The sequence below is a fragment of the Moschus berezovskii genome, chromosome 17, assembly GCF_049115385.1.
Source record: "Moschus berezovskii isolate FMDL1 chromosome 17, NW_MosBer_1.0, whole genome shotgun sequence".
In the NCBI taxonomy this organism is placed as follows: Eukaryota; Metazoa; Chordata; class Mammalia; order Artiodactyla; family Moschidae; genus Moschus; species Moschus berezovskii.
Window position 1 is genome coordinate 76,101,243 of NC_142476.1, and position 27,334 is coordinate 76,128,576.

Sequence of the window (27,334 nt, forward strand, 5' to 3'; positions counted from 1 at the left end):
GTTGCTCAGTCGTGTCCGACTCTCCGCGACCCCATGAATCACAGCACGCCAGGCCTCCCTGTCCATCACCAACTCCCGGAGTTCACTCAAACTCATGTCCACAGAGTCGGTGATGCCATCCAGCCATCTCATTCTCGGTCGTCCCCTTCTCCTCCCGCCCCCAACTTTTAGAAAGATTCTTATTAAAATACTTTAAAAATGAATTTTTAATTATTGAATAATTTGCAATATAGCAAATATCAATGGGAATTTGAATTATCAAAAATTGCCTTTTTATAAAAATGTAGTAATATATATATATTCAATACATGATTATATATTAAGCCTAGAAGGTTAACCAATTTTTCTACATTAATATTGCCCTGAGGATTTGTGACCAATAAACAACAGACACACTCTCTCTCTGGTATCCATCCTTTGAGATCCCCCTTTATCCTGGGTCCTTGGTACATACAATATTCAAATCCTCTCCCACATTGTGACATGTTTGGTCTGTGTAACCACAGTGATACTATGTTTCCCCTGAGATTAGGTTACACAGGGCATGTGAATTCCTTCTCACTCTCTCTCATTGCTTGAAGTTAATCACCGTGTTGTTGGGAGAGGCCCTCGTGGGGTTCTCTAAGGTCTTCCATCAAGAGCCCCAAAATAATGAGAGATCAAAACCTTCAGTGAACAGCCCTGAGGAGAGTGAGTGGAAGGTAATCCATCAGTCCTAGTCAAGCCTTCAGGTGGCTCATTAAAAGTCCTGCACTGGAACTTCCTTGGCGGTCCAGTGGTTAAGATTCTGCACTCCTGGCGCAGGGGGGCCATGGGTTCCATTCCTGGTCAGGGAACTGGGATCTCACATGAAGCATGGCATGGCCAAAAAAAAAAAAAAGAATAAAAGGACAAAAACAATAAAAAAGGAGGCAGAAAATGAAAGTAGATACTTAAATAAACTTAAAAAAAAAAAAATCTTGAACTAGAACTATCCAGCTATGCCAGTCTACTTAAAGATGACAGAGACAAGAAAATTTCTAAACCACTAAATTTTGGTAACATATTATACAACAATGGATGATTATTATACTAAATCATACATATAATCAGTAATACAATCCCTTTCTGTAATAGGCTAAAGTTGAAAATAAAATCGTTCTAGTGATGAGTATAGTTGAAATCCAGAATCATTTTCAAAACAATCACACTCATGTTACCCCTATTCATATCTTAGATGCAACATTTAATTTATCAGTGGAATAATACACCTTGTCAGATGGTTCTTATAATATTAATACTCTCCATAGATCTGGGAGGTGACAGGTGACAATGTTAAATTATAAATAGGGTTGACCTTCATTATTCATTGGCTCCATATTTGTGAATTTCCCTAATTAAAATGTATGTTTAATGTGAATTCAATACTCATATGGTACTTTTGTGGTTATTTGAGGACACATTTAAAGGGGACAAATTTTGGTCATCCTGTTTTCAAATTACCAACTGAGTCAAACCAGGAGACATTCTGTCCTCTTGCTTCAACTCTCCTACTATGTAAAATCTTTTTTTTTGTGGTCTATTTAGTGCCATAGTTTTCACATTTTTTGCTTTGTGTTAATGATTTCACTGTGTAAAATGGCCCTGGACGATAGTGTTGAAGTATTGTACAGGGTTTCTCATGAAATACAATAAATATGAATAATGAAAACTGACTGTTTAGCTTTAATATAATAGCAAATGTAGGCATGGCCTAAACTGTTCACACAATCATCTCAAGAAGCCCATTGACTTTTGCTCATCTATAAAGTATCTATAGGATATGCATTAAGATCTTTGAACAGAAAAAATATTAAATTATTACTTGAGATGATTATATCCAGAAAGAAACAAGTATTCTTGCCTGTATTTCTTAAATAAGATTGAGAAAAATATGAAATATCTTTCATCTGCTGCTGCTGCTAAGTCATGTCAGTCATGTCCGACTCTGTGTGACCCCATAGACGGCAGCCCACCAGGCCCCTCTGTCCCTGGGATTTTCCAGGCAAGAACACTGGAGTAGGTTGTCATTTCCTTCTCCAATGAATGAAAGTGAAAACTGAAAGTGAAGTCACTCAGTCATGTCCGACTCTTAGCGACCCCATGGACTGTAGCCTACCAGGCTTCTCCATCCATGGGATTTTCTAGGCAAGAGAACTGGAGTGGGGTGCCATTGCCTTCTCCATCTTTCACTTACATATAATAATTTTATTAAATTTAAGATATTACAAATATATTTTAATTAAAATGACTTTTGACCTTGTTTATAGTAAGAATCCAGATGAAAAGATTACATTTAAAGCTATTCCCTTGATATAAATATGAGCTACTCATTTCTAACTATATAAAATTTGTTTTTGTTGTGTATGGAGGGGTATTTACATATGAGGGTTTTCCTGGTGGCTCAGCCAGTAAAGAGTCTGCCTGCAATATAGGAGACTACCTGCCATGCAGAGGACGAAGTTTGATCCCTGGGTTGAGAAGATCCCTTGTCTCTTATTTCATTATCAATTTAGCATATGACCAACCTTAGTTCAGATAGCATATTAAAAAGCAGGGACATTACTTTGCCAACAAAGGTCTGTCCAGTCAAGGCTTTGGTTTTTTCAGTGGTCATGTATGGATGTGAGAGTTGGACTGTGAAGAAAGCTGATCGCCGAAGAATTGATGCTTTTGAACTGTGGTGCTGGAGAAGACTCTTGAGAGTCCCTTGGACTGCAAGGAAATCCAACCAGTCCATTCTAAAGGAGATCGATCCTGGGTGTTCATTGGAAGGACTGATGCTAAAACTGAAACTCTAATAATTTGGCCACCTCATGCGAAAAGTTGACTCACTGGAAAAGACTCTGATGCTGGGAGGGATTGGGGGCAGGAGGAGAAGGGGACGACAGAGGATGAGATGGCTGGATGGCATCACGACTTGATGGACATGAGTTTGAGTGAACTCCGGGAGTTGGTGTTGGACAGGGAGGCCTGACGTTCTGTGATTCATGGGGTCACAAAGAGTCAGACACGACTGAGCGACTGAACTGAACTGAACTGAAACATGAATTATTCAAAAAACTACCATGCATGCAAAGTATTACCACTTTTTAGAATAAGCCACAAAAAGTAGAGTGTAGAAATTTTCTATAAGAGACATTAATGAAAAATCATTTAAAAAATAGCTTTGAATTAGCTACAATGACTATTAGAAAATGTTTCAGAGTCATTGTTCAGGAGTAGTTTTGTTTGTTTTTGTTAATTGGGAGTCTTTCAGATGTTTTAATGAAAGTTTGAGATTCAGAAACATTTCAAGATTGTAAAACTTTAAGAAGTTTTGTGAGAAATAAGTTCCTCTTCTATAAGAGGAACATGTTTTTATATCATGCCTTTTCCCCTAAGCACATTTCAGTGGTGCTGTTTTTGTTCTCCCCCTACTCCTGCCCCAAATCACCATAATCCCCTAATCCTTAGCTCAGAGAGCAATATAGCAAGGGCTTCAGCTATTTTATCTTTTCATCATGACAGATCTTCAGGAAGTGTTTCCTTACATTTAAGTAAAAAATTTTTTACTTCTTAAGCTTTTTCCTTTCCTTCCAGAGTTAGACCAAAATCTTTGGCTTTTCCCCACTTAGCCTCAAATTTAATAAGTAAACCGATAAATAGATTATAGAAAGGGAACTCAAATAAGAACTTTTTGTAGTAGCTGTTTTAAGAATTATGAACATCTACAAATTGTTTGTGTTAATTTGCAAGTTTTGTAATTTTATTTTATTTTCAATAAAATAAAATTTAATTTAATTTAGAAATGGTATAATAGCATACATATACTTTTTTAATTAATGTACCTAATTTCTGGCTCAGAGGTTAAAGCGTCTGCCTCCAATGCGGGAGACCTGGGTTCGATCCCTGGGTCGGGAAGATCCCCTGGAGAAGGAAACGGTAACCCACTCCAGTATTCTTGCCTGGAGAATCCCATGGACGGAGAAGCCTGGTAGGCTACAGTCCATGGGGTCGCAAAGAGTCGGACACGACTGAGCGACGGAATGGAACGAACGGAACGGAATTTCTTTTTAAATTAATATAGTCAGTCACTGAGCCATTGACATATTTATATACAAATGGTCACCTCTAGGGATTTGTTTCTAAACTATAAATAAGTATATTTTTAAAAAGTTTTAGAATTCCATTATTTTACATGTCAAGTAACAAATGTGTATTACTTTATTGTTATGTCTATGATAGATAAGCTTAAACAAAATGTCGTTAAATACTGGAATGCTAATTTCAATGTTCTAAGGCTAGTATTTCAAAATATGTTCCCTCTCATTTGACATCACTTAGTTATAACCATCTTTGCATCCTGGAAAATAAATTATCATTTATTCCTATCTTTCTTTTCCTTTTTTCCATTTCATTTCATTAATTTTCTTGGCCGAGCCACGCAGCTTGTGGGATCTTAGTTCTCTGATCTGGAGATGGAAGCCAGGGTTCTAGAAGTGAAAATGCCAAGTCCTAGAAATCTGCACTCTGAAGAATTGATGCTTTTGAACTGTGGTGTTGGAGAAGACTCTTGAGAGTCCCTTGGACTGCAAGGAGATCCAACCTGTCCATCCTAAAGGAAATCAGTCCTGAATATTCATTGGAAGGACTATTGCTGAAGCTGAAACTCCAATACTTTGGCCACCTGATGGGAAGAAATGACTCATTGGAAAAGACCCTGATGCTGGGAAAGACAGAAGGCAGGAGGAGAAGGGGACGGCAGAGGATGAGATGGTTGGATGGCATCACCGACTCAATGGACATGAGTTTGAGTAAACTCTGGGAGTTGATGATGGACAGGGAGGCTTGGTCCATGGTTTCCCAAAGAGTCAGACATGACTGAGTGACTAAATTGAACTGAACTGAGCCATTGGACTGCCAGGGAATTCCCTTATATTTCTAGGAGTATATACTTAAACATGGGGCTTTCCAGGTGGCTCAGTGGTAAAGAATCTACCTGCCAGTGCAGGAGTTGTGGGTTTGATCCCTGGATTGGGAAGAGGAGGAAATGGTAACCCACTCCAGTCTTCTTGCCAGTATAATCTCAGGCATGGACAGAGGAGCCTGGCAGACTACAGTTGCTGTGGTCACAGAGTCATACACAACTAAGCACATACTTATAGATACCTTTGGAAGATCTATTTATTCATGGTTAGTACAATGGACAGAGACCTTAAATCAGCCACCTGTAATCTCTGCCTCCCAGTATTCACACCCTTAGCAGGGCAGGACTTGCTTCTATTGGAGGCAAATTATTTTACAATATTATATTGGTTGGTTTTGCCATACATTGACATGAATTCACCCCGGGTTTACATAAGTTCCCCCTCCTGAACCCCCCTCCCACCTCCCTCCTCCCTTTATCCTCCCTCTGGGTCATCCCTGCACGCCAGCCCCGAGCATCCTATAACATGCATTGACCCTGAACTAGTGATTCGTTTCACATATGACAACATACGTGTTTCAATGCCATTCTCCCAAATCATCCTACCCTCACCCTCTTGCTTCTAACCACCAGAATACAGCCAAGAAGATGGGGTTTGACTTCTGTGATTAGGTTACATTAGATGAGACTCTATCTTGTTGGCCAGCTTGCTTAGAGGCTATCCCTGCTGATGGATAAAATACATTTCCAAGACAAGCAACTGCTTGCAGCCTCTAATTGCAGAGACAGGCCCCTGGATTCCAGCCTGCAAGAAGCCAGACTTCTCTGGCATCCAGCTGTAAGGCAGTGAAGTCTGCCAGCAGCCTGAATGAGCTTCAAAGTCCTTGCTTCTCTAGGAGAGCCTCCAGATGGGAACATAGCCTGGCTGACACCTTGACTGCAACTTTATGAGACACTAAGCAGAGGATCTAGTGAAGCCACGCTTAGGCTTCTTACCACAAAACTGCAAGATAGCAAAGAGGTGCTATTTTAAGCTGCTAAGTCTGTGCTAATAGAAAGCTAATATAGTTTAAAAAATAAACACATGGAAGCTTGAAATGAAATTGAGAAAGTTATCACCAAGGTTTTAGTCGCCAGGCTTCATGACAACTAAAAATAAAATAAAATTTAATTTAATTTAAAAATGGTGTAATAGACTTGATTAGGTTGAAATTTTCTCCAATTTGTGCCTTCATAACAATTAAAGAAACAAAAGAAGCATTCTGACAGTTTTTTAAGACTCTTAATATTAAATTTAAAAGAAAGACTTAGTACATATGTCTACACAAACTGAAATACTGTTTCCACTTAAAAACAAAATCATTAAATAAAAACACAGAAATGAAGAGAGTTGAATATGTCTTAAACATTTAAAACAAAGAAATAACAAACAACTCTAGGCTTGTGTACAAACGATGCTCATTATGATACTTTTAAGATATTTTGTTTTGTTTTCTTTGTTTTAAGATATTTCAAAGGGGCAATTCCTTGTAGATAAAAATCAATATTTTCTCCGTGAACTTTGAATTGTGTTATAAATAAATTATCTCAAAATGTTTCTAATGACTGGCTGTATACCTGATCTATTTTTATTTAAAAAAATTCACTCATATTTGATTTCATTTAATGAGTCACTATTGAAGTTGTCTTTTTAAAGATAGTTTCACAATGAGTAAATCTATTCTTTGAAAAACATAAAATAAAAAATTTACAATTATTTTATCGACAACAGACATGGCAATAAGCATGGATTATAGAGGAAAATAATGTCTCCGTAGAACTACACTGCCGATTAAATTGTACAGTGAGCACATTTAGTAGGAGATAAAAACAGGAGCTTAAATGCATGACTTTCTTCCACTCAAGACCTCACTAGTGTTCTTTTACTAGGATGTAGTGTAACACTCATTCAGAGCAAGGACTCTGAGCAAGACGGCTGAGTTTGGATATGGATTTTCTATTTTTCATGTGAAATCCTGGATATATCACTTCTCCAGCAGCCTCAGTTTTCTTAGCAACACCCTGGGGTAATATCTAGAAGATGGATTATTGAGAGTATTAAGTTAGACTTATGCATGTAAAATACTTGGCATAATTCCTGACATATAGTTCAATAAGTCAGTATTGTTATTGTTGTACCTGTTAGTATTATTATTACTATAATCTTCATTAAATCCATGCTCTAACGCTCTGCTGCTGCTACTGCTGCTGCTGCTGCTAAGTCGCTTCAGTCGTGTCCGACTCTGTGCGACCCCATAGACGGCAGCCCACCAGGCTCCCCTGTCCCTGGGATTCTCCAGGCAAGAATACTGGAGTGGGTTGCCATTTCCTTCTCCAGTAACGCTCTGAGTTATTCCAAATGACAATTAATCTGATCAAATAAAGTATTCATTATTTTAGTATTTTAAAACAAATGAAAAAAACAAAACAAGACAAAAGTAGTCTTCACTCCCCTCCTCAGATAAAATTAATGTGACTCTCACTTTTCAAAACACTTAAAAAATGTATCGTTATCAGATTGAAGAAAATAGTGTTAGTATTTTAGAGAACGGAGGGGGTAGGTACCTAGTATATAAACATAATTTTATAACTGCCACCCCCTTGAATATTATATATTGCAAAACATATATTTCTCATAAAACTGATTGTATTTCAGTTATAGGTTCAATTGTTGATATTTCTCAGTGTTAAATTATCTTAACAAAATGAAGAAATTAAGGGAATTCATGTAGAACTATAAATTATGGGCTCATAGATTTAAAAGGCATAAAAAGAACTTAGGAATTTAACTGATGAATGAAAACCAGAGGGTAAGTTGGTATTTCTTCAAAGAAACCCCATCCTTAATGTTGAAGCCTTGTAATTTTTCATAGCACCTTCAGCCAGAGTTTCTTATAAAGGCATTTCAATTTAATTTAAATTGGTTGAAACAATCAGATAGTTTCTTCTCCCCTAAATGACTTGCTTTTGCAATGGATACAAAAGCTATTAGCTTTAAAAAAAAACCAAAAGAAAAACAGGTATGAGGTATGAAGATTTGTCTCTTGTGATACACTCCGATTATTAATAAAGAGGTTGTGAAAACTGAACATGACTTTCAGCCAACACAGTAACACAAACTCTGCTAAGTGACAAGTGACATTAAGAGCCCTTGAGAGACAGGTCTCTGTCAGAGGAAGGAGAGCCATGTGGATGTAAAGGGAATAAAATATATCCATGAGATAGAAACTTAATTTCATTTGTTACCTGAAGATTATAGTAAATTAAAGAGACCTTATTGTTCAAGAGATGATTATGAAATCTGATTTTGTTCAACTCTAGCCTGCCTCGTGAGTCATCTAAAGAACTTAATTGTTTTCCATTTTCTTCAAATTCTTCGGAAGCTTCTTGTTCAGGTTTTAGCTCTAGTCTGTCTCATAATGATGACATAAATATCTCCTTGCTGATTATCAGTCTATTTTCTATAATTGCGGTGCCACAAAATCCTCAAACTTTACAATAACTTGATTATGCATTCAAGTTTCACACCTTGGACCTGCCATTGTTCCAAACTGCTTCAGCTCCCAAATCCCCTGTTGAATCATGAACTCCTATCTTTCATTCTTTCTTATAACAGATCCCTTCTCAAATGCTTCTGCCCTTTACACCATGTTTCATGATGATATCATCTACAACTCAATTAAGATAATAAACCAGGATTTTTGGGGGTGCATTTGCCCCTTGGACCCTTTCAGCATACCCTCAGTTGCTGAATTGTGTCTGACTCTTTGTTTCTCCAATGACTGTAGCCGCCAGGCTCCTTTGTCCATGGGATTCTCCAGGCAAGAATACTGGAGTGGGTTGCCATGCCTTCCTCCAGGGGATCTCCTCAACCCAAGGATTGAACCAGAGTTTCCTGCGTCTCCTGTATTGGCAGGAAGATTCTTTACCACTATGCCACTTGGGAAGTCAAGGAAGCCATTAACCTACCACAAATTTCCTGCTGCGTTAATAACTTTAAGGTACTCTTGCATCTCCTGCTTTGGCAGGCGAGTTCTTTACCACTGTGCCACCTGGGAAGCCCTTGGCTTTGTATGTTGTTGTTTCAGTCACAACACTTTGCAACCCCTTGCAACCCCATGGACCAGCACACCAGGCCTCCCTGTCCCTCACCATCTCCTGAAGTTTGCTCAAGTTCATATTCGTTTCATTGGTAATGCCATCCAGCCATCTGATCCTCTAATGCCCTCTTCTCCTTCTGCTCTCAATCTTTCCCAGCATCAGGGACTTTTCCAATGAGTCAGCTGTTCACATCAGATGACCAAAGTACTGGAACTTCAGCTTCAGCATCATTCCTTCCAATGAGCATTCAGGGTTGATTTTCCTTAAGATCGACTGGTTTGATCTCCTTGGTGTCCAAGGGACTCTCAGGAGTCTTCTCCGGCACCACGGATGTGCTCAGCTTTCTTTATGGTCCAACTGTCATAACCATACATAACCACTGGGAAGACCATACTCTTGACTATATGGACCTTTGTCGGCAGAGCAATGTCTTTGCTTTTCAACAGACTGTCTAGGTTGGTCATAGCTTTTCTGCTGAAAAGCAATCATCTTCTGTTTTCCTGGCTGCAGTCACCATCTGCAATGATTTTGGAGTTTAGGAGGAGGAAATCTGTCATTACTTCCACTTTTTCCCCTTCTATTTGCCATGAAGTAATGGAGACATGAGTTTGGAGTGAACTCCGGGAGTTGGTGATGGACAGGGAGGCCTGGCGTGCTGTGATTCATGGGGTTGCAAAGAGTCGGACACGACTGAGCGACAGAACTGAACTGAACTGAATGGAGCCAAATGCCCCAATTTTTTATTATTTAGTTTTCAGCCGGCTTTTTCACTCTCCTCCTTTACCCTCTTCAAGAGGCTCTTTAGTTTGCTTTCTTACATTCAGTTCAGTTCAGTTCAATCACTCAGTCGTGTCCGACTCTTTGCGACCCCATGAATCACAGCAAGCCAGGCCTCCCTGTCCATCACCAACTCCCGGAGTTCACTCAAACTCATGTGCATCGAGTCGGTGATGCCATCCAGCCATCTCTTCTCTGTCTTCCCCTTCTTCTCCCGCCCCCAATCCTTCCCAGCATCAGAGTCTTTTCCAGTGAGTCAACTCGTCGCATGAGATGGCCAAAGTATTAGAGTTTCAGCTTTAGCATCAGTCCTTCCAATGAATCCTTCCCAGGATTGATCTCCTTTAGAATGGATTGGTTGGATCTCCTTGCAGTCCATTAGAGTGGTATTATGTGCCTGTCTGAGGCTGTTGATATTTCTCCCACCTATCTTGATTCCAGCTTTGTATGTCAGCTTCTAATTCAATATTTTCAACATATGTGATGATGAATGAATATGGAACCTTCAATCATCCACATTTCAGATTCTGAAAGAACATGGATTCTAGAGAGCCCCAATGCCAACAGTTGGATTTTGGGCTCAGCTTACTTGTAGCACCTTATATTTGGGCTGTTATTAGAGCTCTTTTCCTCAGTTTCCTCATCTGTAGAATGGAAAAGTGCCACTTCTAGGATTATTGTGAAGATTGATTTGAGCATTAAGAAAAGACGCTAATAATGGACAGTGCTATGTAAGATAGCTATATTATTAGACTATTTCTTTGTGATTTTAAATGATACTACTCTTGTTACATGTGCACAGACACACGCACACACCTATTTTCCTTTTTCTTGCAATAGTTTTCTGACTGATCTTTGTACCACCAGCATCTCTGTTTTTTCCTAACATATTATCCACACTGCCATAGAATTCATGACCTAAAACTCACTTATAATCACATGATTTTCATCATTTAAATTCACATTGACTACAATTCCATCCCTTCAGTCTAGTATTCAGGAATCTCTATAAGATATAACAAATTCTCTTTCAAGAATTATTTCTTTTTTAACAAGCTTTATCGAAATATAATTCACATACCATATAATTTGCACACTTAAAAAGTACAATTCAATGTTTTTTGATATTCATTGACACATACCACCATCAACACAGTCAATTTTAAAACACTTTTGACTTCTCAAAAAGAAACCACATATGATTTAGATATCACCCCACTATCCTCCCATAACTTCCCAACCAGTAAAACATTAAGGCTACCTTCTCTTTGTACATATTTCATATGAATGGAATCTTATATATGCGGTCTTCTGTGACTGGAACTGGCTTCTTCCAGTTAACATAATGTTTTCGAGGCTCATTCTTGTGGCATGTTTCAGTATTCTGCTACATTTTATGACAATAAATACTACATTTTGCTTATCCATTTCGCCTTCAATGGACGTTTTGACTGTTTCTAACTTTTGGCTGCTATAAACATTTATGTACATATTTCTGCATGTATATATATTGTTATCTTTCTTGGGACTGTACCAAGCAGTGGAACTGCTGGGTCTTATGGTGACTCTATGTTTACCAGTTTGAGGAAATGTCAGACTGTTTCCCAAATTGATGCATCATTTTGCTTCCTAACCAGAGCTATATACAGATCCCAGCTTTTCCCAATCCTTGCCAATACTTGTTGTTATCTGATTTTTTTCAATTCTAGCCATCCTAGTAGATTGAAGTTGTATCTCACTGGAGTTCTGATTTGCATTTCCCTGATGACTAGTGGTGTTGAATACCTTTTCATGAACACATTGGCCACTTGTGTATCTTCTTTGGAAAAATATATATTCAGATCTTTTTCCCTGTTTTTTAAGCTGGGTTATCTATTTTTTTTAATTTAGTCATGTAGTCTTTATAAACTCTAGAGAATAGCCTCTTATAAAATATGATTAATAAGTGTTTCTTTGATTGCATGGAAGGTTTTTCACCTTCTTGATGGTGTTCTTTGAAGCACAAACCTTTTAAATTTGAGCCAAGTCCAATTTATCTATATTTTCCACAGACAGATAAGTTTACTTTAAAACAGAACCAAATTATCTAAATGTAAAAATAAAAGAAGAACAAGAGTAAAAAGCTGTCTGATTCCAGGAAAACCATAATAGATAAATTTAGACAGGAAGAGTTAAAAACAACAGAAACTAGAAATGGAAAGTCAACATCCTTCTTTCTTTTGACAGGTATGCCCTACCTGTGCTCCAGGTATCTGCTGGGAGGGGAAACCTTTCAGTAAGGAGTGCAGCTTACAGCTGAACCTTGTACATTTCCTCACAGAAAGCTTCCATATGCAAAGGGTGACCACAAACATCCTATAGTGTTGTGACCCTGACAGATGTTTAAATTTTGAGAAGGGTAGGCTTTGCAAGTGCTAATTGTTCTTTTAATGTATAACATAAAGGGAAATCAGGAGCTATGTAAGAAATGTTCCAATAGATGTCAGTCATACTGAAGGTTGTTAAGTCCAAGGAAATGATACTGAATCTTCCAAAGATACTCAATTAACTGATAACCCAAGCCCTTTGGTAGAGTGGCCCCTTGAAGTGATGGAGAATTTAGTCTGCCTGGGGTTTCTGCTTGGGCTTTTCCTTATAAGACTTTTCAAATATATTCACTCCACTCTTATCCATAGGATAGAGACATCTCTGGTCAAGGTTAACAGGAAAGAGCATGTTACGCCTAGAATACACCAACAAATGTGATATTGGCTTGTTAATATAAAAAAGTCAAGATGTTGTCAATGAGCTTCTATAAGCTGTGCAGGTAAAGGCCTTCCAGGATAGAGATAAAACTGATATTATCTTGTAATTTACAAAAGCTGGGGTATCATAAAGAGAAAAGCAAAAACATATCCCATGTATTATTGGTGCTGATGTATCTGCTCCTTTTTTATTAATGTGTCTATTAGAACATCAAAATTCATGGCAATGGAAGAAATTAGATTGAATTGGATTGACTTCAATTAATTTGAATTAAAACATGGTCTGCATTTGTAGTGAATGAAAAATAAAAAAAAGAAAGCAATCATTTTTTTCTATAAAAAATTGCCTTGGATTATATTAGAAAAAAGTACTGTGTTATAGTCTGTACAAATGACAATCCCAGGTGACAGCATCTGCTTAAATCACAAAATTTCATGACATTCAGATACAGTTGCATTTTGTTTATTTCAATGATGTAGGATAAAAAATGAGAAGATTTACATTAAGATGGAACAGTGTCAGGCTTGAAGCAAATGCTTAAGGTTACAGTATACATTGTGCCAACACTGCATATTTATGTGATGATGGAGCCAATATATCCTTTAATAAATGTATTTTTATATGTGATGCATGAATCTCAGGCAATGTTAGCACTTTGCACTCAATTTCCTCATCTGTAATATGAAGATAATATCAGTACCTTTTGCATAGTTTTATGTAAGTATCTGGGCTTCCAGGGTGGCGCAGTGAAAGAATTCACCTGTCAATGCAGGAGATTCAAGAGACGTGGGTTTGATCCCTAGGTCAGGAATAATCTCCTGCAGGAGGAAATGGGAACCCACTCTGATATAGCCTGGAAAACTCCATAGACCGAAGAACCTGGAGGGTTACAGTCCAGGGAGTCGCAATATCTGGACATGACTGATCACACACACATGGCAAGTATAAAATTCATATTTGTGGCATTTGGTAATTGCCTGGTAATTGATAGGTTGATGATAAATAAAAGTTATTGTATCATTAGCTTTTATTAATCACCTTCTCTAACGTTCAGGGCTTTTCTAAAATTATTATGTATAATATGAAATTCAATATTCTTGTGAAATATCTTTTAAAAATAAAAATTCTGTTTAATGTGGAGATCAATGATTAGAAACCTATAGTCCATGGACCATATTCAGCCTACCATCTGTTTTGTAAATAAAGTTTTAAGGAAACATGTGATATGCATTGATTTATACATTGTGCACGACTGCTGTTACATTACAGTGGCAGGTTAGTAGATGCAACAGAGACGATGTGTCCTTTAAGGTATAACATATTTACTATACAAAACCTAACAGGGAAAATCCCTGTTGCAGACCATAGTATATATTCAATATCAGCTTGTCAGTACCCTTCCCTATGCTAATAAATATTTTAATTTTTAGTAATTTGTGTCAGTGATAAATTGTATTTTATATTATTAACATATACTTTGAACATTTACAATGTCCATTGAATATTTATAATGTCCCTACCACTTAAGTCTGTCTCCCTAAGTTAGAAATATGCTTCCAGGGTTTATTGCTATTTCCTAGCATTAGTTTGCTAGTTAGTTCAGTCTCTCAGTCGTGTCCGACTCTTTGCGACCCCCTGAATCACAGCACGCCAGGCCTCCCTGTCCATCACCAACTCCCAGAGTTCACTCAAACTCATGTCCATTGAGTCGGTGATGCCATCCAGCCATCTCATTCTCTGTCGTCCCCGTCTCCTCCCACCCCCAATCCTTCCCAGCATCAGACTCTTTTCCAGTGAGTCAACTCATCGCATGAGGTGGCCTTACATATCTATAAATTATGAGGGCTGAAATTTAGGTTTTCTCTGACTCTACAAACAACATTCTGATGTTTTTTCACTACGTTACACTGTGTTACAGAAGAAAAACATTACAAATGTATTCAGAGGGAATTTAAATCACTAATCTCCAGGTAAACTCCATTGAAGTAAATAATGATTACAGTATATCAAGGATGTTAAATTGAATAAAATGCTAATTTTGAAAATAGTGCTTATTTTCTTTAATAAAGTCAGGATTGAACCAAGGAAAATAATTTGTTTTCCCTGGGAGAACACACTGTTTTAAAATTATTATCATTTTGAGATAAGAGAAAGTAAAGAAACCTATTAGAAAATCTGCAAACCTATGAAAGCCTGGAGTTTATCATACAGATCTTAATTTAAATCATTTTGACTGCATATAATATATATTATCAGTCTCATTGACTGCATATAATATATTTTATCAGTCTCACTTTTGTCTTACCTGGTGATCAATTTTCTTGTTGTTTGTTTTGAAGTTCCCACTATTAAAATTTTTCCAATGGTATTTCAAAAAGCAAAGCAAATGGGTAGATAGTATTCACAGATAGAATTAGCAATATGCAATCATTACAAATAATTCATAATGTGAATGACAACATCATTTTTATTATAGTTTAGATATTTTTAAAAGCCAGAGTATATGTTTAGAAACTACAGAAAATAACAAAAGTACATTTATTGGTTTTAGCTATTGCCATCAATTATGGAAAAAAATCCACTAAATAAATGCATTACTGGCACAACTAGTCACTTGGGAAAAAACAAAATAACTTAAAATTTTATAATATTGGAAATGTTTCAGCATTGCCAACCAATTATAGATTCAACAATGACCTAAAATGATGGCATTTTCTTTTTTAAAAAATATATTTGCAACATCACTTTTTACTTATTCTTCTATAAAATAAAATATTATTGATTTTTTAGAAGCAAGATGTTGCTAGTTATCATATGTATTTCCTTTTAGAAATGCATTTATGAAAATTCACATGTGATATTATTAGTTCTCTTAAAAAACTGATAGGTGTAAATTTTAAAAAATGCCTTTATAATTTTTTTTTTATATATAGCAAAGAGTTTAATGATTGGACCTAAGGAGAAATATCAATAACCTCAGATATGCAGATGACACCACCCTTATGGCAGAAAGTGAAGAGGAACTCAAAAGCCTCTTGATGAAAGTGAAAGAGGAGAGTGAAAAGGTTGGCTTGAAGCTCAACATTCAGAAAACGAAGATCATGGCATCTGGTCCCATCACTTCATGGGAAATAGATGGAAAAACAGTGGAAACAGTGTCAGACTTTATTTTTTTGAACTCCAAAACCACAGCAGATACTGATTGTAGCCATGAAATTAAAAGACGCTTACTCCTTGGAAGGAAAGTTATGTCCAACCTAGATAGCATATTAAAAAGCAGAGACATTACTTTGCCAACCAATGTCCGTCTAGTCAAGGCTATGTTTTTTCCCATGGTCATGTTTGGATGTGAGAGTTGGACTGTGAAGAAAGCTGATCGCCGAAGAATTGATACTTTTGAACTGTGGTGCTGGAGAAGACTCTTGAGAGTCCCTTGGACTGCAAGGAGATCCAACCGGTCCATTCTAAAGAAGATCAATCCTGTGTGTTCATTGGAAGGACTGATGCTAAAGCTGAAGCTCCAATACTTTGGCCACCTAATAGGACGAGTAGACTCACTGGAAAAGAGTCTGATGCTAGGAGGGATTGGGGGCGGGAGGAGAAGGGGACGACAGAGAATGAGATGGCTGGATGGCATCACTGACTCGATGCACATGAGTTTGAGTGAACTCCGGGAGTTGGTGATGGACAGGGAGGCCTGGCGTGCTGTGATTCATGGGGTCGTGGAGAGTCGGACACGACTGAGCGACTGAACTGAAATGAACTGAACTGAAGGAAGTTAGCAACCGTTTCTAGCTATACAGTTATTTATGAAACTGCCTTTAGTGTTAACAGGTTTTGCAACAGCCCAGAGTTAGAAATGTTCTCCATTACTTTTGTCCCCCACTAAAGTAAAGAGAAACAGTACAAGATAAACAAGAAACCAGTTTAAACTCATGATGATTATGGCTCTAGAATCAATAACCAGAATTTTTAAGATATAAAACTCAACTTTATAAAAGTCTTTCTAACAAGATTGCAGGTTGTTTCTAGAGACATGTAGTTTGTAATACATTAGGGATAAAATTAATAATAGCTGAAAGTTTAGTGTTTCAGAAAACCCCTACAGAATAATAATAAATTCTATAATTTATGTGTTTCAAGGGGTAAAGATGAATTTGAGGAAGGTTATCAATCGATTGTGAATTATTCTAGCAACTTTGGATAATTTTGTAGCTATTTTTATTTCAGGCAGACACTTTTGGCAGTACTTTTTTAAATCCACACACCTGAATGAGGTTGAAAAAAAAATGTATAGGACATAAATAATTATAATAACAAACCTAATCCAACTGTGGCCAAAAAAAAAGCAGGAATCAAGATGGCCAGGAGAAATATTAATAACCTCCAATATGCAGATGGCACCACCCTTTTGGCAGAAAGCCAAGAGAAACAAAAGAGCCTCTTGATGAAAGTGAAAAGCTGGATTAAAGCTCAACACTAAAAAAGCTGAGATTATGGCATCTGGTCCCATCACTTCATGGCAAATAGTTGAGGAAGCAATAGAAACAAAGATAATTTATATTCTTGGGCTCCAAAATCACTGAAGATGTTAACCAGCAATGAAATTAAAAGATGCTTGCTCCTTGGAAGTAAGGTTATGACCAACCTAGACAGCATATTAAAAAGCAGAGACATTACTTTGCCAACAAAGGTCCATCTAGTCAAAGATACGGTTTTTCCAGTAGTCATATATGGATGTGAATTGGACCATAAAGATAGCTGAGCACCGAAGAATTGATGCTTTTAAACTGAGGTGTTGGTGAAGACTCTTGAGAGTCTCTTGGAGTGCAAGGGGATCCAACCAGTCCATCCTAAAGGAGATCAGTCCTGGGTGTTCATTGGAAGGACTGATGCTGTTGAAACTCCAATACTTTGGCCACCTGATGGGAAGAACTGACTCATTTGAAAAGACCCTGATGCTGGGAAAGACGGAAGGCAGGAGGAGAAGGGGACGGCAGAGGATGAGATGGTTGGATGACGTCACTGACTTGATGGACATTAGTTTGAGTAAACTCTGGGAGTTGGTGACGGACAGGGAGGCCTGGCGTACTGCAGTCTATCAGGTCGCAAAGAGTCAAACACGACTGAGCGACTAACTGAACTGTACTGTAGGACAAAAATAACATCGTTAATACATAAAGGTTTTCTTGATATTCAAGGGTGTTATTTTTCTCAGAAATAGTTGCTAAGGCTAAAATTTCCTTGAGAAATAGCTGACTTCACCCCTGTAAAAGGCTTCTATTTTAGAGTATTTTAAATGAGAATATTTCATGTACAATTATCATGAACAGTTAAAACCATCTCTACAAGGAAACTCTACAAAAGTCATTAGCAAAAAGAAATTACTTACACAGCATCTTAAAGGCAAGGCAGCCGACTCATTGGTTTAGGTACATTGAATAATTGTGATATGGATCTAAAATTTTTTTAAATCACTTTTTCTGTGATCCAGTAAATTTCTATTGTTGAGAAGGTATCTGCATCTCAGAAAATTGATCTCAATGATCTCTTGCTCTCTCTACAAGGAAGTCCGTCCCATTTTTATTAGTGATTTCAAGGAATTATCAGTGGGCAAAGTTTTCATCACTGGAGGAGTTAAGTAAAATGTGGATACACACTGTAAAGAAGTATGCAATAGAAAGAAATAACAGCCTGTCTGCTAAAGCACTCTTGAGATATTTGCATATATATTAATATCTAAGAAATACTACCAACCTAAATTTTCATCCATTTGTGATAAACAAATGTGGTATGCCCACTTGATGGGATACTACACAAAAATATAAAAAGGAATGAGCACTGATACACTTAGCAAAAGCTTCATGATTTGTGGAAAAGCCAGACACATATAACTGTATATTATATAATTCCATAAAATATATTGAGATGATATGAAATTGTGAGCAAAAGAAGAGGAATGAGTAGCTATTGGAACACTCTATTGATTCACTGGAAAAGACTCTGATGCTGGGAAAGGTTGGGGGCGGGAGAAGAACGGGATGACGGAGAATGAGATGGCTGGATGGCATCACCGACTCTGTGGACATGAGTTTGAGTGTACTCCGGGAGTTGGTGATGGACAGGGAGGCCTGGCATGCTGTGGTTCATGGGGTCGCGGAGAGTCGGACACGACTGAGCGACTGAACTGAACTGAACTGAATTGCATATTTTTGTTGTTAATCATCTTTATTAAATGAATGGGTTCTTGTTATGATAATTGTAAGCAATAGTAACTATATATTCAGATGATCTCATTCAAAAACTCATGAATCATGGAAGACTATGAATCAGAAAGGTCTGTAGGCACGTTGTGAACCATACAAGAAGTATGAAACCTATATAGAAAATTGGGAAAACTAAAAAATCCTCTCTCAGAGTAAAGCACTTTACTCATTTGATTCACTACTCATGTTGACTTATATTTCTTTTTCCTGAATGATGTTGCTTACAGTGTTCAAGTGATTTTTCTTATTCAGAATAGCAAAAGTTAAACTTTACTGCATAGTCACAAACTGCAGCATGTGTTTTCTTTATTTCTTTTACTGCAGGTGGAATTTACTATGGTAGAGGTAAAATTATTAGCTAAATTTTCTTCAGACAACAATTCATAGATTGTAGTTCTTACAGGCAATTCAAAGTCAAAACATGCCAATAATGCAGAGATAGCAGCAAGTCTAAGGCAAACTGAGGACTTTTTTTTCCTCTCCAAATGACAACCAATATGATGAATTTCTTTTTATCATTGACCTGATCCATTAAAGTAGCTGTAACAATTTGTGGCTTGGCCATAAAGCATGCAATATTTACATGCTCTGGTAAAAACTAATTGCTACATTCAATCAAATACCATATTAAATATATAATCATGTATAGAACTATGCTAGCTATTTTATTGTGAGAATTTTATATATTTACTATTTTTCCACTTTGGAGTATTTACAGTGACAATAAGTAGTGCAAACTAGTAAGAATAGATTAAGTAAAAATAAAAGAAAGTTTCAGCAACTATTAATGGAAAGTAAGAAGTAAAATATTGAGTTTCATTTGTAAGTAATATGTGGTGACATGGAAAAACAGATCTGTAGGTTTGGCAGTTGTTTACTAGAAGAAATCTGTTTCTAAATGGGATGATTAGAGATAAATAAACATTGATCTATCTGGGAAAACTTACTCAAAGAATTAAACTTCCAGAATTTCTACATTTTTTTTAAGTTTTGATATTTTTATTTAAAAATTTTTTTGCATTGTTTCTTTTTTTTTTTTGATTGTTTCCTTTTTAAAATTTTTATTTTACATTCAGCATAGTTGATTTACAAAGTTGTGTTAGTTTCAGGTGTACAGCAAAGTGATTCAGTTATGCTGCTGCTCATTTGTATTTGTCATGTCTAACTCTTTGCGACTCTATGAACTGTAGCCAGCCAGGCTCCTCCATACATGAGATTTTCCTGGCAAGAATACTGGAGTGGGTTGCTATGCCCTCTTCCAAGGGGTCTTCCTGACCCAGGGATCAAACCCACATCTCCTGCTTTGCAGGTGGATTATTTACCACTGAGCCACTGGGGAAGCCATTAATTTTTTGCATTGATTGTTTACATTTAATTTTTTTATTTTATGATATAGCTGATTTACAATATTGTGATAGTTTCAGGTGTACAGAAAAGTGATTCAGTTACACATGTACGTATGTCCATTCTTTTCTAGATTATTTTTCCATATAGGTTATTATAGTCCAAAGAAGACAGTGTGGCCATCATCAAAAAGTCCATGAACAATGAATGCTGAAGAGGGTGTGAGAAAAGGGAACCCTTCTACACTCTTGGTGGAAATGTAACCTGGTACAACCACTATGAAGAATAGTGTGATGGTTCCTTAAAAGCTAAAAATAGAGCCACTGTGTGCAGACGTGTGTGCTAAGTCACTTCAGTCTTGTCTGACTCTTTTGTACCCTATGGACTATATAGCTCAACAGGCTCCTCTGTCCATGGTATTTCCCAGGCAAGAATACTGGAGTGAGTTGCCATGCCTTCCTCCTGGGAATCTTCCTGACCCAGAGATCAAATCCATGTCTCCTGTATTACAGGTGAATTATTTACCAATGAGCCACTAGGGGAGTCCAGAGCCACCATATGATCCAGGAATTCCATCCTGAGCATATATATGGATAAAACCATAATTTGAAAAGATACATGCACTCCAATGTTCATAACAGAACTATTTACAGTAGCCAGAATATAGGAGCAATATAAATGTCTTTCAACAGATCAACCAATGAATGGATAAAGAAGATGTGGTACAGAACTTTTAACTTTAATGGGAGAACAGTATAATGCATTACACTTTAAGAGCTCATACTAAATGCATGCAACCAAGAGATGATTCTGAAATTTGTTAAGGAGACAAGAAATGTTAAAGTTCTTAAAAGATAACAGCAACATGATTGATCTAACTGCTTTCTTTGGATTCTCATTCTATTAAATTTGTTCTATTTTAAGATAAAGATTAAAGTGAGAAAAATTTCCTCCTTGGCCCACAGGTATTACTGCACAATTTTATCTTCTAAACAACTTTATTTCCAAAACAATTTAAAAGGTTTACCAAAATATTATTATAGAGTATAAAGTGGCTTTTAACAACTAAAGAAAATATGTTGCCAGAGTCAAAATCATGTCACATGAATAGGCCATGATTGTAGGATGTTAGGTGAGGCCACATAATTAATTAAATTCCCATTGTTATTTGCAGGAAGGAAGAAAAGATGTACTAAAAGAAACAGCATTAAAAAAAGGCATAAGCAGTTTTGTATTTTAAATGGTGCTATTCAAGCAAAAGTCTAATTAAATTTGTATAAGCATTTTTTTAAATCAATCTTATGTGGTGGATGACCATAGCACTGTACTTTAATATTTTCCTTGGCTAAATAAGAAACAAATTCACCCAGTAGTTTCATTGAAGACGGTCTGAATACCTGACCCCCATGGCTTTCTCAGTCTGGTGTTGCTGGACTTCTTTCTTGACTATCAAAACTGGATGAGGGAGTACCAAGCAGTATGAAAATAATGGTTTGAAAATTATTATAACAGGATACTCAACTCCTGACCATCAGAGGCTATTGATTCTCACTCTGTCAGAATGCTGACTTCCCTTCTAAGCTGCTGGTTCCTGAGTTCAAGGATCTTTAAGTGCCCGAGTGATGCTCACAGCTAATAAAGTTAAGGGGGACTCTTTTCTTATGGTAGAAATTGTTATTGTTTAATAGAGTAAATTTTTAAGGAAACCTTTCTGCGTATTCATGTGTAAATGCTAAGATTCTGAGTGTGCTTTATTTTGGGTATTGTTTCAGTGTATTCTGAATTTTAAACATGCTTATTTGAAATAAATCTTTACAATTAGTTGTATTATTCATAACTATTGAAAGATTAATAGCTATTATAAATCATTTATTGTTTCAGTTTAATGCATAAAATGTTTTTAATGCATTGGATCTAGTCATGTATTATTCCATGTCCAGTTCATATTTAATTCATGTCCATATTTAACTTATATGCAGAGTACATCATGAGGAACGCTGGGCTGGAAGAAGCACAAGCTGGAATCAAGATTGCCAAGAGAAATATCAATAACCTCAGATATGCAGATGACACCACCCTTATGGCAGAAAGTGAAGAAGAACTAAAGAGCCTCTTGATAAAAGTGAAAGAGGAGAGTGAAAAAGTTGGCTTAAAGCTCAATATTCAGAAAACTAAGATTATGGCATCGGGTGCCAGTCAGTTCAGTTCAGTTCAGTTCAGTTCATTTCAGTCGCTCAGTCGTGTCCGACTCTTTGCAACACCATGAACCACAGCACGCCAGGCCTCCCTGTCCATCACCAACTCCCAGAGTTCACTCAAACTCATGTTCGAAGAGTCAGTGACGCCATCCAGCCATCTCATTCTCTGTCGTCCCCTTCTCCTCCCACCCCCAACCCCTCCCAGCATCAGAGTCTTAGACTCTTGGGAGTCCCTTGTACTGCAGGGAGATCCAACCAGTCCATTCTAAAGGAGATCAATCCTGGGTGTTCATTGGAAGGACTGATGCTAAAGCTGAAACTCCAATACTTTCGCCACCTCATGCGACGAGTTGACTCACTGGAAAAGACTTTGCTGCCATTACTTCATGGCAAATAGATGGGAAAACAGTGGAAACAGTATCAGACTTTATTTTTGGGGGCTCCAAAATCACTGCAGATGGTGAATGCAGCCAGGAAATTAAAAGACGCTTACTCCTTGGAAGGAAAGTTATGACCAACCTAGACAGCATATTAAAAAGCAGAGACATTGCTTTGCCAACAAAAGTCCATCTAGTCAAGGCTATGGTTTTTCCAGTAGTCATGTATGGATGTGAGAGTTGGACTATAAAGAAAACTGAGTGCCAAAGTATTGATGGTTTTTTACTGTGGTGTTGGAGAAGACTCTTGAGAGTCCCTTGAACTGCAAGGAGATCCAACCAGTCCATCCTAAAGGAGATCAGTCCTGGGTGTTCACTGGAAGGACTGATGTTGAAGCTGAAACTATAATGCTTTGGCCACCTAATGCGAAGAGCTGACTCATTTAAAAAGACCCTGATGCTGGGAAAGATTGAGGGCAAGAGGAGAAGGGAACAACAGAGGATGATATGGTTGGATGCCATCACCGATTCAATGGACCTGAGTTTGAGCAAACTCTGGGAGATGGTGAAGAACAGCCCATGGGGTCATAAAGAGTCAGACACAACTGAGGAATTGAATAACAACTGCAACTGTGTAAGTTTAAGACATACATCATGATTTGACTCACATATTTTAAAATTCACTCTATTAGAGTATGATGGTGCTGTTCTATCAAGTAAAAGGAACCAACAGGGTCACAGACAATTCAATTTATAAACTCAAAATCACACAAAAGGATTTTTTCTGTGACCAATACAGTTTCAGAGCTACAATGAGAACTCCCTTGATTCAGACAGAAAGAAGTGATGTCACAGTCCCTAATGCATTTAGAACAATAATTGACACCAGAATGCATTCACTGTGCTCCTCTTATCTTCTGGAAATAGGATGAAGGCAGCCAAAATCTACCAGCTTGAGAATAAATTATATGTCATTTCTTAATATCAACAGAGGCCAGTATGCTGCAACACTGCAGATAATTGTGTTTGCATCAGCAATTTTGTGATAACATTTCACCAGAATTAGAGAACTGTCAATGCATGCCCTTAAAAAAAAAAAAAAAGAACTGAATCACATATACCATCCTTTTTTCTGCTGCTGCTGCTAAGTCACTTCAGTCGTGTCTGACTCTGTGCGACCCCATAGATGGCAGCCCACCAGGCTCCCCCGTCCCTGGGATTCTCCAGGCAAGAACACTGGAGTGGGTTACCATTTTCTTCTCCAATGCATGAAAGTGAAAAATGAAAGTCAAGTCGCTCAGTCGTGTCCGACCCTCAGCAACCCCATGGACTGCAGCCTTCCAGGCTCTTCCGTCCATGGGATTTTCCAGGCAAGAATACTGGAGTGGGGTGCCATTGCCTTCTCTTCCTTCTTCCTAGCATCCCCATATGTATGATCTTATAGGACATGAGTACTGTCATCCCTCTCAGCCAAGAATGTACATATTTTAGAGTCTTTATATGAGGGGAATCATGTAGTATTTGTCCTGTGTCTAATTTATTTCATTTAGCACTCTCTCCTCCAAGTTCACCCATATTGTCCCAAGTGGTTTCCTTCATTTTTATGACTAATATTTTATTTTATATATATGCCACATTTTCTTTACCCATTCATGCAATGACTGACACTGAGATTGCTTTCATATCTTGGCTCTTGTGAGTAGTGCTGCAGTGAGAGGGGAGTACAAAAATTCTTTGAGGGCCTATTTAAATTCTTTTGTTATATACGCAGGGATCATATGGTAGTTCTATTTTTTTTTTTTTTTTTGCTTTTTGTTTTGTTATTTGTTTTGGTTATTGTTCTTTTGAGGAATCCCCATAATTTTTTCCATAATGGTTGTATCCATTTAAATTTCTCACGGATATGTACAAACTCACTTCCTCCATATCATCCTTAATATGTGTTTTCTTTTTAAATAAAAGTCATACTGCCAGGTGTGGAGTAATAGTTCATTGTAGTTTTGATTTACAGTTTCCTAAAAAGTAATGACATTGAGCATTATTTCATATATGTGTTAATCATTCATATGTCTTGTTGGGAGAAATGTATTTATTTCCTTTGTCTATTTTTAAATTAGGATATTTGTTTTTTGCAAATTCTCCAAGCCAGGCAACAACAGTAGGTGAACCGTGAACTTCCAGATGTTCAAGCTGGATGTAGAAAAGACAGAGGAAGCAGAGATCAAATTGTCAACATCTGTTGGATCATCAAAAAAGCAAGAGAGTTCCAGAAAAACATCTACTTCTGCTTTATTGTATATGCCAGAGCATTTGACTGTGTGGAGGATAAGAAACTATGGAAAATTCTGAAAGAGATGGGAATACCAGACCACCTGACCTTCCTCCTGAGGAATCTGTATGCAGGTCAAGAAGAAACAGTTAAAACTGGACATGAAACAACAGACTGGTTCCAAATTGGGAAAGAAGTATGTCAAGGCTGTATATTGTCACCTTGCTTATTTAACTCATATGCAGAGTATATCATGAGAAATGCTGGGCTGGATGAAGCACAAGATGGAATCAAGTTTGCTAGGAGAAATATCAATAACCTCACATATGCAGATGATACCACCCTTATGGCAGAAAGCGAAGAACTAAACAGCCTCTTGATGAAAGTGAAAGAGGAGAGTGAAAAAGTTGGCTTAAAGCTCAACGTTCAGAAAACTAATATTATGGCAACTGCTCCCATCATTTCATGGCAAATAGATGGCGAAGCAGTGGAAACAGTGACAGACTTTATTTTGGGGGGCTCCAAAATCACTGCAGATGCTGACTTTAGCCATGAGATTAAAAGCTGCTTGTTCCTTGAAAGAAAAGTTCTGACTAAGCTGGACAGCATATTAAAAAGCAGAGACATTACTTTCTCAGCAAAGGTCCATTTAGTCAAAGATATGGTTCTCCAGTAGTCATGTATGGATGTGAGAGTTAGACTATAAAGAAAGGTGAGTGCCAAAGAACTGAAGGTTTTTTACTGTGGTGTTGGAGAAGACTCTTGAGAGTCCCTTGGACAGCAAGGAGATTCAACCAGCCGATCCTAATGGAAATCAGTTCTAAATATTCATTGGAAGGACTGATGCTGAAGCTGAAACTCCAACAGTTTGGCCACCTGATGTGAAGAACTGACTCATTTGAAAAGACCCTGAGGCTGGGAAAGATTGATGGTGGGAAGAGGAGACAACAGAGGATGAGATGGTTGGATGGCATTACTTACTTGATGGACGTGAGTTTGAGTAAGCTGCAGGAGTTGGTGATTGCCAGGAAAGCCTGGTGTGCTGTAGTCCATGGGGTCGCACATATTTGGACAGGACTGAGTGACTGAACTGAACTGATTGACTTATAACAGTTCTTTATATATTTTGTATATTATTTTATTGCATATGTAGGTTGCCCTTTTGTTTTGTTAATTATTTCTTTTACTGTGAAGAAGTTTTTAATTTGATATAATCCCATTTGTCTGTCTTGCTTTTATTGCATGTGATTTTTGTGTCATGTCCAAGTAGTAATTGCCAGGCCAACATCCAGAAGGCTTTTCCCTATTTTGTCTTCAAGGAGTTTTACATTTCAAATCTTACATTGCCTTTAATCTACTAATGACTGTGATATTTTACTGTGTTCCTTTTCCCATTCCTGGCATTAATTGAATTGTTGCCAACTATGAGTAAATGCCATTTTAATTCTTGTATAGCCTTCTGCAATATGTCACATAATTTATATGCATAAGCATTTTCAAATTGATTATCAAAAGAGAATATTTTATGATAATATGGTAAATACTACGATTAATTTGTGTTGCAAATATGTTTGGAACACAATTTTACCAACTAAATTAATACATAGTAATCATTTTAAATATCTTAAGAAAAATGGAAAACTTCAATATCTTTTTGTTATCTACCTTTTACTGTAAATTTAGGGCATCTACAGATTTATGAAAATTTAATTAATGATAGGAATAAAACTGTTTGACAGCAAACCCTAACTTTAGTAGAAATAAATGCAAGATCAATAATGTTAAATGTACAGAGTAACTTTGAACAACATACAGAATCAACAATCTAGACTTCCATTCATATTTTCATAACATCCTGTTGGTACCATTTAATGACTTGAGAGAGCATCAGATATTGGGGAAATGAATGTTCATTTTCATTATATTAAATGTTGAAGAAAAGTTTTAAGTACATATATATATGAGGAGTGATCAGTATTTGCATAAATTTTAAATTTAATGCTTCAGATTTTGACATAGATTATTTTAGGATGTTTCACTGATTAATGTATATCTGGTAAGTTTTATTTGAGAAGCGATTGTTTTATAGGTGTATGTTGATATTCTATCAATAAAAACAATAATTAAGTTAAATACATTTCTATATATTAGCAAGGAGACTTTTTGGTGGTGACACAATGGTATAATAAAAGAAATATAAGCTATTCAAAATTTATTTCTATTTTCTATCATACCTGTTAAAATATTATTTCAAGGGTAAAAAGAAGCCTCTGGAGAATATAAGCATTTAG